This window comes from Urtica dioica, chromosome 8 (genome assembly GCF_054948205.1).
Source record: "Urtica dioica subsp. dioica isolate 48M chromosome 8, U.dioica_male_clone48M_v1_H2, whole genome shotgun sequence".
Lineage (NCBI taxonomy): Eukaryota > Viridiplantae > Streptophyta > Magnoliopsida > Rosales > Urticaceae > Urtica > Urtica dioica.
The window spans coordinates 14,758,957-14,772,413 of NC_142763.1; positions in this window are offsets into that span (position 1 = coordinate 14,758,957).

The window sequence follows — 13,457 nt, forward strand, 5'->3', positions numbered from 1 at the left end:
ATAAATGAAGAAGCTTCTAGAAGCTCCTTCTAGAAGTGAAATGGGCGCCCATAATACCCAAGGAAAGAGAGTTTATTTTGTGCATAAATGTATTTAGATACTTGCCAAAAGAAAAAGAGGAAACAAATTTCCCACACATGCTTGTAGGAAATTCGGCCAAGTGAGAAAAGGGAAAGCCAAGGAACAAAAAAGGAAACAAATCCTAGCCTCTAGGAGGCAGCCTTGGGCGCCCAACATGAAATGGGAAATGAAGGATTTTCGCTCATGAATATGTGATATTCTATAGAAGAGGAAACTACCTTATTGAAGGTGAGACCTCTCCTATAAATAGGAGCCCCATTTCCTCACAATTCATTCATCCAAGTTTAAGAGATTTGAGAGACTCTCTCTCTAGAACTTGGCCGAAGTCCTCTTCTCTCTCTCTCTAGTTTATTTTCGGTTTTCTCTTGTCTTGGCACCTAGGTCCTCACTCGACCTAGTCTTTAGCTCTGCGACTTCGAGACTCGTTCTCAAGTCGTAGTGTTTAAAAGTGCCCACTCACTAATTCCTTCTTTTCGAGTGATTTAGTGATAGAAACTTTCGTGGTTGCTCGAGTTCCCGAGGAAAGAAAAGAGAGACGTGCTGCGAGGGGAGACGAACGTTGCCAACCTTCCAAAGGCTCATCAACGTTCAAGCATCAAAAGGTTAGTAACTTTTATAGCTCATATTAGTTTTTATTTACATGCATATGCTCTTGTCTAGGTTAGTAAAAACTAGTTTTACTTAAAAAGAAAATTTTTAAAATTCCGCCGCTTAACGAAGCGTTAAACTTTTTCTCAAACCCTAGATCGATTCCAACATAAACGACGCACAAAACCGTCTCTCGCAACGCGCTCTGAGTCGCCACGAGGTGTTGCATATGATGACTAAATCGCAACGCACCTGAACCGCCGTACGAGGCGCAGTTCATGCCATCTTCGCCATCGCCAACTAAACACGATCACCGTGGGAGAATCCCCGTTCCATGCGAGTTAATTGAAGCTGCTCGCAAAAACTCGCGAGCCCCGCCTCTGAGCAAGAACCTCGCTCAGCCTGAACTAGCTAAGACTTCGCTCCTCGAGTCGAGTCATGCTCCTCGAGTCAAGTCACTCTCCTTGAGTCGAGCTTCGCTCCCCGAGTCAAGTAATTCCCTTTGAGTCGAGCCTCGCTCCTTGAGTTGAGTCATTCTCCTCGAGTCGAGCCTTGCTCCTCAAATCGCACCATTCTCCTCGAGTCGAACTTCGCTCCTCGAGTTGAGCCATTCTCCTCGAGTCGAGCTCTGCTCCTCGAGACGAGTCATCCTCCTCGAGTCGAGCTTCGCTCCTCGAGTTGAGCCATTCTCCTCGAGTCGAGCTCTGCTCCTCGAGACGAGTCATCCTCCTCGAGTCGAGCTTTGCTCCTTGAGTTGAGCCATTCTCCTTGAGTCGAGCATCGCTCCTTAAAGTCGAGCCGCTCTCCTTGAATCGAGCCTTGCTCCTCGAGTCAGGACATCCTCCTCAAGTCGAGTCACGCCCTCCTCGAGTCGAGCCATGCTCCTCGGGTCGAGTCACTCTCCTCGAGTCATCCCCCTCGAGTCGAGCATCACCCCTCTCATCAAGTCATTCTCCCCGAGTTGAGTCTTGCTCCTCGAATTGAGTCATACACCTCGAGTCGAGCATCGCTCCTCGAGTAGAGTCATATTCCTTAATGTCCAGCCAGTCTCCTTGAGTCGAGTCTAGCCCCTCGAGTTGAGACTTGAGTCGGCTCCCCGAGTCGAGCCTAGCCCCTCGAGTTGAGACTCGAGTCGGCTCCCCGAGTTGAGCTTCGCTCCTTGAGTTGAGACTTGATTCAGTCTCCTCAAGTCGAGCTTCGCTCCTCGAGTCGAGCCTTGAGTCAGTCTCCTCAAGTCGAGCTTCGCTCCTCGAATCGAGCCTTGAGTCAGTCTCCTCAAGTCGAGTCCCACTCCTCGAACAAACGCCTGGAGCGACCTGAAGAACAGGTCAGCCAAGGTAGAGACCCGCGCTCGCGCCTGGGGAATAAGGGCCGATCTTCCGAACGCAGACGAAGAAGCGTCACCAAGGCGGGAAGGGCGGATGCCCCGTGAGGCCGACTTATGCTTGATGCGTGGTCAAACTTTTAGCGTTTATCCCCGAGCAGTCGAAGCCCTCCGGTGCGGCAGAGCCATCCGCCAGGTGCCGCTCCGTCTTCTCGAAGCATCAGCCCGCAGCATCAACCTCCGTCTTCGAGACCTCGGAATGAGCACGCCTTTGCAAAATGCAAAAGTGCAGTCGCCTTCCAAGCTGGCCGAGACGGAAGCCATGATCTTCCCCTAATAGGTCACGATTACACAATCGTCACCCTGCTAGTCACCGTCGAGTCCCATGGACTCCGGGTTGATGATATCATCAAACAAAACGCCATCGAAGATAGACTTGGGCATGACCTCGCCCAAAGATCAATAAGCCGCGACACGCCGGCACGCCTCTACATAAATGCACGCCCTACTTGTGCACGCATATCCCCATTGCTCCGGGGCTAGAGCGACGGACGCCAATGCGTTTGCCTCGCCCACGTCGAGCTACGTCTCCTATCCGCTTGGATCCTCCTCCACGTGTCGATCACACACTCGTGTCGACAAAGACGGAAAAGCGAGAAAGAGCACTTACAATTGTGAGAGTATTCTTTACAATCACAAAGGCTTCGCAACACTGAAGCCCTGGGAAGCATATTTTCCTCAAACACCCGGCGAAAACAACTAAAAGTTCACCGCCCGGGGCCTCCCGAGCAATGAACTTGGGGGGCTAATGTTGTCGGTCGTTTTCGGAAAACCCGAGACGCCAAGAAGGCACGTCGCTCAAAGGGCCGATGGTCAGGCCGGAGGTCCTGAAGAGCGGCAAGTCTTCAAGCCTTCGCCCAAACTCTTGACTCTTTGAGTCGAGCCTAGCCCCTCGAGTTGAGACTTGAGTCGGCTCCCCGAGTTGAGCTTCGCTCCTTGGGTTGAGCCTTGAGTCAGTCTCCTCGAGTCGGGCTTCGCTCCTCGAGTTGAGCCTTGAGTCAGTCTCCTCGAGTCGAGCTTTGCTCCTCGAGTCGAGTCACTCTCGTCAAATGGAAACCTTCATATTTCATGTGGCAAGAATGGTATTCAAAGGCTCGCAAGAGCCCGACGAAACGGGTCGTGCGCCGCGCGCGCAGCCGCGCCGGCCAACCAAGCACAGCAGCCTGCGCGCCGCGCCAGACAGGCCGCGCGCCGCGTCAGGCAGACCGCGCGCCGCACCAAGACGCGCCCGCGCCGCGCGCTCCATGCGCCGCGCATCCTGCGCCACGTCCAAAGACCCGCGCGCCGCGCTAGATGACCCGCGCGCCGCGCCCCCTGCGCCGCGCGCCGCGCTCCGCGCGTTGTGCGCCGCTCTTTGTGCGCCGTGCGCCTCCAATTAATGCCACGCGCGTTCCTAGTCCCACATGGACGAAAAAGGAGCCTCCTAAGGCCCCCAAACACCTATAAATACCCCCTCCCATTGAGGGGAAAGCCATCCCATTCATTCTCAAGGAACTTGAGACTTCTCTCTGCTTCTCTGGATGCCATCCTTGGCCTGAAGCGGATTCTCCTCGATTTCTCGCTCTCGGAGATTCTGAAGCGCTTTCCGGGGACTCCCGAGTGCCGCCTCTCTTGATCGAGCGATTAATCTTGAGCCCACGAGTGCTCTAACGGTTTTCTACTGAAAATCGCCTACGCGTCTAGCCCCCTAGACGTGTCCGCCATTTCTGACAAGAAATCGCCTACGCGTCCGGCATTTCCGACTAGGAATCGCCTACGCGTCCGGAATCTCCGCCACAACAAGGAACTCTTGACTTAGAGTCTTCCACGTCTCCAAAAGAGAGAAAACACACATTCTCTCTCGCGCTCGCGATCTCCGAAGTCCTGAGACGCCGCCGAGGACTCCTCGCGCCCCGTCTCCTTCGTCGAGCACGCCTCTTCGCCAAGGCTCCACGCCTCATACTGCGTCACACACGCTTGAAGTACGTTCTGACCTGATCCCACGCACGGGTACGTAGGCAGCCGACAACCAAGGCACGGTCACTCCTCCTCCTCACCCCCTACCTCTCCCGAGAGGCGGGTTGATCGGAGAAAACCCTAGCTCGAGACTATCGGGTTCCCACTCTTGGCCCGGGTGCAATCACTTGGTCCGGCCTTGGATCGAACCGCCCGAGGTTTTAAATAGTTGTTCATTTTCGTGCGACAACACCAATAAGCGATTCGCAAACATTTTTCTCGATGTGCATAACATCCAGACAATGCCGGACGTAGTGTGTCTTCAAATAAGGAAGGTTTCGATTTCTTCTTCCAAGGATTCTCTTTGAACCATTCTTTAGTACTAGCACTCCGCTTTCTTTTCCCAAGCACTTCATTGACGTTTTTAACCATCTCATAGACATCTTCACCAGACAAAATTCTAGGAGGGGGTCGTTCTTCTAAATTTCCATCAAACGCTTGTTTCAATCTTCTATACGAGTGATCTCTTGGTAAGAATCTTCTATGACCCAGAAAAACAGTTTTCTTACCATGCTTCAAACGGATGGAAGATGTGTCTTTCATGCAAATCGGACAACCAATCGAGCATTTCACAGAGTATCCTGACAAGTTTCCATAGGCCGGAAAATCGTTAATAGTCCACATTAACATTGCCCTTAAGTTGAACGAATCTCCACGGTAAGCGTCTTTAACTTCCATCCCTTTCTCCCATAACATCTTCAAATCATCGACCAACGGTGCCAAATAGACATCAATATCATTTCCTGGTTGATTCGGTCCTGAAATCAAAAGCGTTAACATCAAGAACTTTCTCTTCATACATAGCTTTGGAGGGAGATTGTAGTTCACAAGTATAACCGGCCAAACACTGTATTTACTGCTCATCATGCTGAACGGGTTCATTCCATCAGAAGCTAGACCAAGGCGCAAATTTCGAGTATCAACACTGAAATCCTTATACTCTAAATCGAATGATTTCCACTGTGCAGCATCAGCAGGATGTCTCAACATACCATCATCGATACGCTTTTCGGAGTGCCAAACCATGTTCTTCGCGTGTTTGACACTATTAAACATTCGACGAAAGTGCGGCATGGGAGGAATGTACCATAACGACTGAAATATATTTAACAAAAATCAGTAATAAATAATGAATATGAGCTACATGTATTTCCTAATCAAGTGATGAAAATGTACGTACCTTAACTGGAACTCCTTTAACCCCGTTACATGGAATTTTACCCTTCTTCCACCATGACTCTTTGCACGTCGGACATTCATCTAGATCTTCATACCCGTGTCTATATAAAACACAATCATTTGGGCACGCATGGAATTTCTCGTACTTCATGCCTAATGTACCCAAAGTCTTCTTTGCTTCATACATACTTAAAGGTACTTTATTGTCTTTCGGAAATGCTTCTTTCAGTGTTTCCAACAATAGAGTAAAACTAGTGTTAGTCCAACCCCCCGACGCCTTCAAATGAAATAATGTAACTAAAAATGACAACTTCGAATAGCTTGTACACCCTTCATATAATGGTGTCTCCGCATCATTCATCATGGACTCAAACAATTCCGGTCGCTCAACAAAATCGTCCTCCAAATCATTAATCATTCCGCACATATCATCAATATCATCTTCAACATCATCCTCATTTGCCGTAGAACGAAAAACCTCACCATGGTAGAACCATCTTTGATACGAGGTCATTATTCCATATGCAAACAAATGGGTCCGAACGACATCAATCGAAAAATGTCTATGATTTCCACATTTAATACAAGGACAACGAATATATTTCAAATCTACCATGTTCTCTCTAGCAAAATCACAAAACTCATCTACACCTTTTCGATATATCTCATTCAATCTATTCTCCCACATCCACTTTCTCATATTCATAGAAAAACCCTAATTATACAAAAAATTTCCAATTCTAATTAGTAAACAATCAAGAGAACAACAACAATTAGAACAAGTTAATTAAAGAAGAACTTACAAGATTTGAATGTGTAGATGAGACTAGTAAACGAGGACGCTCTAGAATGCGGTTACGAGAATTTTTTCGAGTGAGGTTATGAGAGAGTTCAAAGTGAAAAAGACCAGAAATGAGAATTTATATCACCAGTCTCGTGTCACTCGCCGCGGCAAAATTTCTACTTCGCCGCGGCGAGACATTCTACAACGCTTCACATAAGCGTTGTAGAATGTCTTCGCCGCGGCAAAAATATGCGTTCGCCGCGGCGACAAATCACGCCGCGGCGAGGTACAAATCCCGCCACGGCAGGAGTCCTGCGTCGCGGCGGGAACACGTCTTCGCCGCTGCGAAAATCTTACCGAGAGCACCATCTTCCAGACATATAGTCTCGCCGCGGCATCATACATTTTCGCCGCGGCGAGGGTATTCCTCGCCGCGGCGGGAATTCTCTTTCGCCGCGGCGAGGCTTCTACAACGCTTTTTTAAGCGTTGTAGAAAGGTTTCGCCGCGGCGGAAATTGTATACTGCCGCGGCGAGGACATCTAGGGTTACCTCGCCGCGGCGATGGCACATTTTCGCCGCGGCGAGACGTTTCTGGGTAACTCTCGCCGCAGCGAGAATTTGGTGTCGCCGCGGCGAGGCTCCTACAACGCTTATTATAAGCGTTGTAGAATCATCTCGCCGCGGCGAAAAATAGACTTCGCCGCGGCGAGCTCCTACAACGCTTAGAATAAGCGTTGTAGGAGTGTCTTAAAATCTGAAAATTTCAAATTTTTTTAACTACCCGCGCCCATTTCATATCTATACTTAGCGTTTTTTTTTCAATTTTCCCTCATTTCTCATTCCTTTCATTTCTTCTCATCTTTCTCTCCACTACTCCTCTCTCTCGTCCCTCTCTCTCTCTCTCCGCCACTCTCTTGCCGCCCCGCCCCTCTCTCCCCACCACTCTCTCTCTCTCGGCCTCTCTCTCTCTCTCCGTCCCTCACCTCGCTGAGCCCCCATGCCCTCGCCCCGCGCGCTCTCTCCCTCTCTCCGACCCTCACCTCACTCATCTCTCTCGGCGCCCCCGCCCCCTCCTTCACCTCGCCGTGCGTCCACGCCGCCCTCCGGCCCTCACCTCCCTCGCGCCCACCCTCGCCGCGCTCGCGCCCACCCTCGCCGCGCGCCCTCACCTCGCCGCCTTCGGCCATTACCTCTCCGGCCCTCATCTCACCACCTTCTCTTCGCCGCCCTTGTGCTCGTCCAACTCCGGGTAATGTTTTTGAACATTTTTACATGGACTTATTTAGTGTGAATTCGATATTGATTTGAAATTAGGAGATATTGTATTGGATTTGAGTTTATTGAATTGAAGTTTGATATTGATTTGATTTGGGAAATATATTTGATATTAGATTGAATTGGGATTGAAATTGTGTTTTTGTTTAGAATCGGATTGGATTTGAGTTTATATTGTGATTGGAGTTGAGTTTATATTGGATTTTTGTTACATTTGAGTTGAAATTTTGATTACATTTGAGTTGAAAATTGAAATTATGTTTTGAATTTTGTTTATTAGATTCAATGTCGTCCACTACTACTACTTCTAGCGGTAGTGGTAAAAGAAAAATTAGAAGACAACTAGCGCTTAACTCCGATGAACAAGGAAAACGAAGAAACACTCTTATGGGTCGGGTTAATAAGGCTAAAACACTTGGTAAAAAAATCCCGGTACAATTTGATGATAAAGGGCAACCAATCGGTAAAGAGGGTGATGAGTTGTCGAGTTACTTTGGCGTGTTAGCAAGAGAACACGTTCCACTTTCGATGCGTGATTGGAGATGTAAAGACAACGCCCAAATTAAAGAACGGATTTGGAACGAAATGCAAGAAGGATTTACGATTCCTATCGAACAAAAACACGATTGCCTTATGAGAGTCGGAGAAGCCGCAAGGTTATTTCGTCATGAGATATACCACGATCTACTCAAAGACATAATCAACGAACCAATCGCCTTAAAGAGACCGGCTTGTATTTTGAAATACTATACAAGTATCACAGAAGAAGATTGGATAGCATTTGTTGAGTATAGACGAACCGAAATGTTCAAACAAACATCGGAACATGGGAAATCAAATATCGGAAAAAGTGTGTACAAATCTCGAACGGGCCGAAATGGATATCGAAAGCTTGATCAAGAAAAGGTTAGATTCATTTTTTTCTTTTAGTTATTTCAAATGTTGCAATTATTTTTTAATTTATTATATAATTACTTATTACTAGCATGACGAAACGGGGGAATGGCCTACGAAAGAGGAACTTTGGATTGACTCGCGAATGAAAGACGTAGATAACTACAAGGATGAGAAAGACAAATTGATGGGAGAAAAAATCGTAAGTTCTTTACCTTTGTTATAACAATTAACCTTGTAATTTTATTTTCAAATAATTTTATGTGTAGAAAACGTTATCACAACAAGCATCGCAAGGGACATGGTTGCCGGAATCGGGAAAGAGTGTTTTGCAAGAAGCTTTGGGAACGTCCCGAGTTTGCGGTCAATCCAAACACACGTCGCGTTTTAAGTACTTTGTTCCTCCAACGCCCAACGAAGAAGTAATGAAGATGCGTCGGGAAATGAGCGAGTTAAAGTCTTTGGTGATGAAGGCATTCGGTGGAAATGGTAGCATTAATGTCGAGTCGCCTAGTGTCGAGCAAGTGGAAGAGAATCTCAACGCGAAGGTTGTTGATGATAAAGAGATGGCAAATGTTGAAGAACACGTCAATGAAGCGGTCTCTTTAGGTATGTTTAATTTTTTTTATCTATTTATTAAAGATAAATGTTTTGGTATTAAGTTATTGATAAAATTCTTGATTCGCTTAGAACACGACGATGTTGATGATCGTCCGAAGATCGATCCTATCATTGTTGATGATCGTCCGAAGATCGATCCTATCATTGTTGATGATCGTCCGAAGATCGATCCTATTGTTGTGGAAAAACCCAATAGTGTTCGTGCTAGTTGCTCTTTGAATCCAACCACGCCGGTGACACCGAGTTCGGATGAAAGCGTCGAGTGTCTTCTTTTCATTGATGACACCGAGTTCGGAGGCACAATTCATGTTGCAAATGGGCGAGCGTACATGAATGGAGGCGTAGTTCATTTCTCACCTTTGGAGGAAGGAAATTTACGCGTGGCCGTTTTGGGGGTTTTGATTAAAAAAGCAAAATTGCCAATTCCCACCGAAGAAGCTCAAACCGTTGAAGATGCTATAGGCGGGTTTGTCTCGTGGCCGAAGAGACTCATGGAAATGGACTCGGGAATAGAGAGTCGCGGTCCGGTTGTCAAACAACTCTCAAAGCTCGGTTTTGAGAGTGAAGCTAGCATCGATGATGCTAAGAAGATTCCGTACAAGGTGATTAATCCCAAGTATCGATTGCTCGCTCAACATGCCAACAAAGTAATGTTACCGGAAGGAGATGTGATTATGGTCAACGTTAGTCCAAGTCTCGCGGCTATCCCGATTCCGGTGTCATTTGAAGACATTTCCGATTTTTAGCAATACTTGGAAATTGGCGCGGGGAGCATAACGGTTATATGGAGTAAGAGTTTTCTTTATATGCGTTTTTTAATATCAATATTCAATATTTAGTGTTTTGATCAATTAAATATTTGTTTGTCATAGCTATCTACGCTCGAGGCTAGAAAAGGCGAAGAAGACTCGAAATTATTGTTTTATAAATCCGAGCTTAAGTTCGTATATCGAAAATGACGACGAGGAGGCTTATTTGTCAAAACGAGTCAAGGACGTTGGAGACGTGGTACGAGATTGCAAATTTGGTGAATTAGTTTTGATGCCGTATAACAAAGGTGCGCATTGGATGCTCGTTGTCCTCGACCTTTGGAGAAATAGCGCTATGTTCTTTGAGCCGTTGAGAAATAAAATCTCAATCGATTTAAATCGATTGGTAAAAAGGTAATATTCTGATTTCTTAAATAATTTTCATTATAAATCGTTCTAGATGTTTTTTCTCTTATAATCTCCGTGTTATATAGGGTTCTTGTTGATTTCAAGCTCGAGCATCAAAACGCCCATAGTAACGGGCAATCAACGTACATCAAGGCTTGGGATGCTCCGAGACACACGGGAAACACGGAATGCGGGTATTTTGTCATTTCTTATATGCGTGATATAGTCGTAGGAGGTGTAGGAAAATTAGAAAATAAGAAATCCTATACAAAAGAGGATTTAGAGAGAGTTAGGGAAGAATGGGTAAGTTATGTACAAACATTTATTAACTGTGATGATTAGCTAGTTTTTTTTTATTGAATTATGGATTGGTTGTAGATGTATATATTATTTTGAATGTTTTGAAGATGAGGATATTTGAAGATGAATGTATATATTAGATATTTTTTGTATTGAAGATTATTTTCAGGTGCTAGTACCGTGTAAAAACAGATTTTGGATTGAAAATAAATGATTCTCGCCGCGGCGAACTATACTTCTCGCCGCGGCAAGTAATTCGAGCCGCGGCGGGAAATATTATTCGCCGCGGCGAGACAAGATACCGAGAGCAGGCAAATTAGAAATCTTAGTCTCGCCGCGGCGAGATTTTTTCTTCGCCGCGGCAAGTTTTTTTAAAAAAATTCATCGCCTTCCTACAACGCATAATAATCCGTTGTAGAATAATCTCGCCGCGGCTAAGATTTGACGTCGCCGCGGCGAATTTCTCGCCGCGGCGAAGTGTATGATTCGCCGCGGCGAGTTGATTCTACAACGCTTCAATATCCGTTGTAGAATGTTCTCGCCGCGTCTCGGAACGTACCTCGCCGCGGCAAATAACTCGCCGCGGCGACGTATATTTCTCGCCGCGGCGACGTGCTTCTACAACGGATTGAAGATCCGTTGTAGAATATGTCGCCGCGGCGAGAAATATACTTCGCCGCGGCAAGATGTTTGAAAATATTTAAAAATTACACAATGGATTCAAACCGTTGTAGAAGCTTCTACAACGCTTAAGAATCCGTTGTAGAAGCTTAGTTTCTACAACGGATAATTAAGCGTTGTAGAAAGCTGTTGGATTCTACAACGGATTTTTAAGCGTTGTAGAAGCTTCTACAACGCAGGATTCTACAACGCTTAAGAAGCATTGTAGAATCATTCTACAACTGTTTTTAAGCGTTGTAGAATCCTATTTTTGTAGTAGTGACAAGATATCGAGCACTCCATCAATATTATGCCTTTGGGCAAAAATAATGACTTGTAAGTGATATCTGGGTGCACTAATCAAACACTGACAATAAGAACATATCAAATAATAAACCTTCCTTTGGGCCGATTTACTACTCATATGTAAAACCAAATAATTGTCACGTATTTATTAACGCAAACATACATGCAATCAAGTTAAACATTTACCTTCCTTTGGGCCGATAAATATTCACAATAATTACAAGTACAAAATTTTTTATATTTTAAAAATAAATAAATTTCCACAAGAGAGGCCACTTTGGTGACATGTTGCTTTAATTGATTTATTTTAAAATATATACACTAAATAATACCATGATTTGATTTTTTTTATGTGGGCTGAAACCACAGCCCAAACAAAAATAAACTATGGGCCAAAACCCAAACTTTGTGAAAACCTAGGATTTTCATCTGTGATGACCAAATATGGCCGCCAAACTGAAATACTGAACGAACTTTAATTTGCAAAAACTTATAAACAAGAGTCTGAAACCTATTCCAACAAAACTACTATATACACATATATACGTATACTTTTATATGCAGGCAAACTGCCTAATAAAACGAAAGAGGAATTTTCTTATATACCAAAAGTTACAAATCCATATAACGCATAAGAAACAATAATGGTCTGACAAAAAGCAATTTTCAATATCAATTCCCGAAAAAGAAACTGATGAATCCATAATTGCATGACCAAGCAAAAGAAATTCCTCATGAACAATATGCCAAAAACTTTATACAGAAACCTATCCTATTGATATTCGTGCAATAATACAATTGTTATGAATCCGAATATCACGGGTGAAATCACTACTAGAAATATGACATTTAGCGACGGAAGTATTAGCGACGACTTTATCGTCGCTAATCACCCTTTTAGCGACGATAATTCCGTCGCTAATTATTTGGTGCCAAAACTTCTAAAGTTTGGCGGCAAAGATAATTAGCGACGAATTTATCGTCGCTAAATGCGTAAATTCGTCGCTAAGTTCGCGAGGAAACAATTAGCGACGATTATATCGTCGCTAATAGTTTGGAATTAATTTCGAAATTTAACGAAATTCAAAGAGGGAAAAATCCCCCCAAAATAATTTAAATGAAATGATTTAGCGACGATTTTGTCGTCGCTAAATGTGTAAAAAATCTATTAGCGACGAGGAAATCGTCGCTAAATGTCTGGCTAATTAACTAAAAATTTAAGTTGATTTAGCTACGAAATTTAAAGACATTTAGCGACGATTAAATCGTCGCTAAATGTCTGTAAATACCAGGTCGCGACCCAGACCCCTCATTCGCTCCCAAACCCTAAAATCTCTAAAATCTCTCTCTGGTTTCTCCTCCTCCGCCGTGCGCTTCCTCCGCCGTGTGCCGCCCCGACGCAGTCGACGCCGTGTGCCTCCCCGGTAAGTCTCTCTCTCCTCACCTCTCTCTCTCTCCTCACATCTCTCTCTCTCCTCACTATCTCTCTCCTGTGTCTGCAGCTCCGCCGACGCCGTCGCCGCTCCACCACCAACGCCGTCCTCGTCCTCGTCCTCGTCCTCGTCTTCCTCGTCCGCGTCCACGCACGTACGGTAAGTTTTTTTTTGTTTTTTTTTTATAACTTTATATATAAAAGTTGTTATATATAGTTATTTATATTATATAGTTAGTTATTAATTAGTATATAGTTATTTATATTAGGTAATTTAAATTATTTAAATTAAATTAGTTATAAAAAATGAAATTGTATGAATTAGTTATAAATATTTATATATATATAACTTTATTTATATATTAGTTATAAATGGTAATGAATTAATTAGTTATAAATTGTTAATTAACAGATTAGGTTTTAAAAATTGTGATATTATGCTTATTTGGGTGTTATAAATATTTATATATATATATAAGTTATATTTTATATAATTTTCATAACTTAGTATATAGATATAAGTATTTATATAATTAGTTATAATTATATAGGATATAAGTATTTACATAATTAGTTATATATTAATTATTTAGGATATAAAATTGTAAATTAGGATTAGAGATTAATTATGTATATAAGTATAGTAGATTAGAGATTAATAAATTAGGAAATGTAATTTTGTTAATTACGATTAGAAAATTTAAAATGGTTTAAGTTTGTGTAGTTTATGTATGAATTAATGAATTAAAGGTAATTTAACGAATTAGTTTAAAGGTAATTACTAACCGATTATCTAAAGG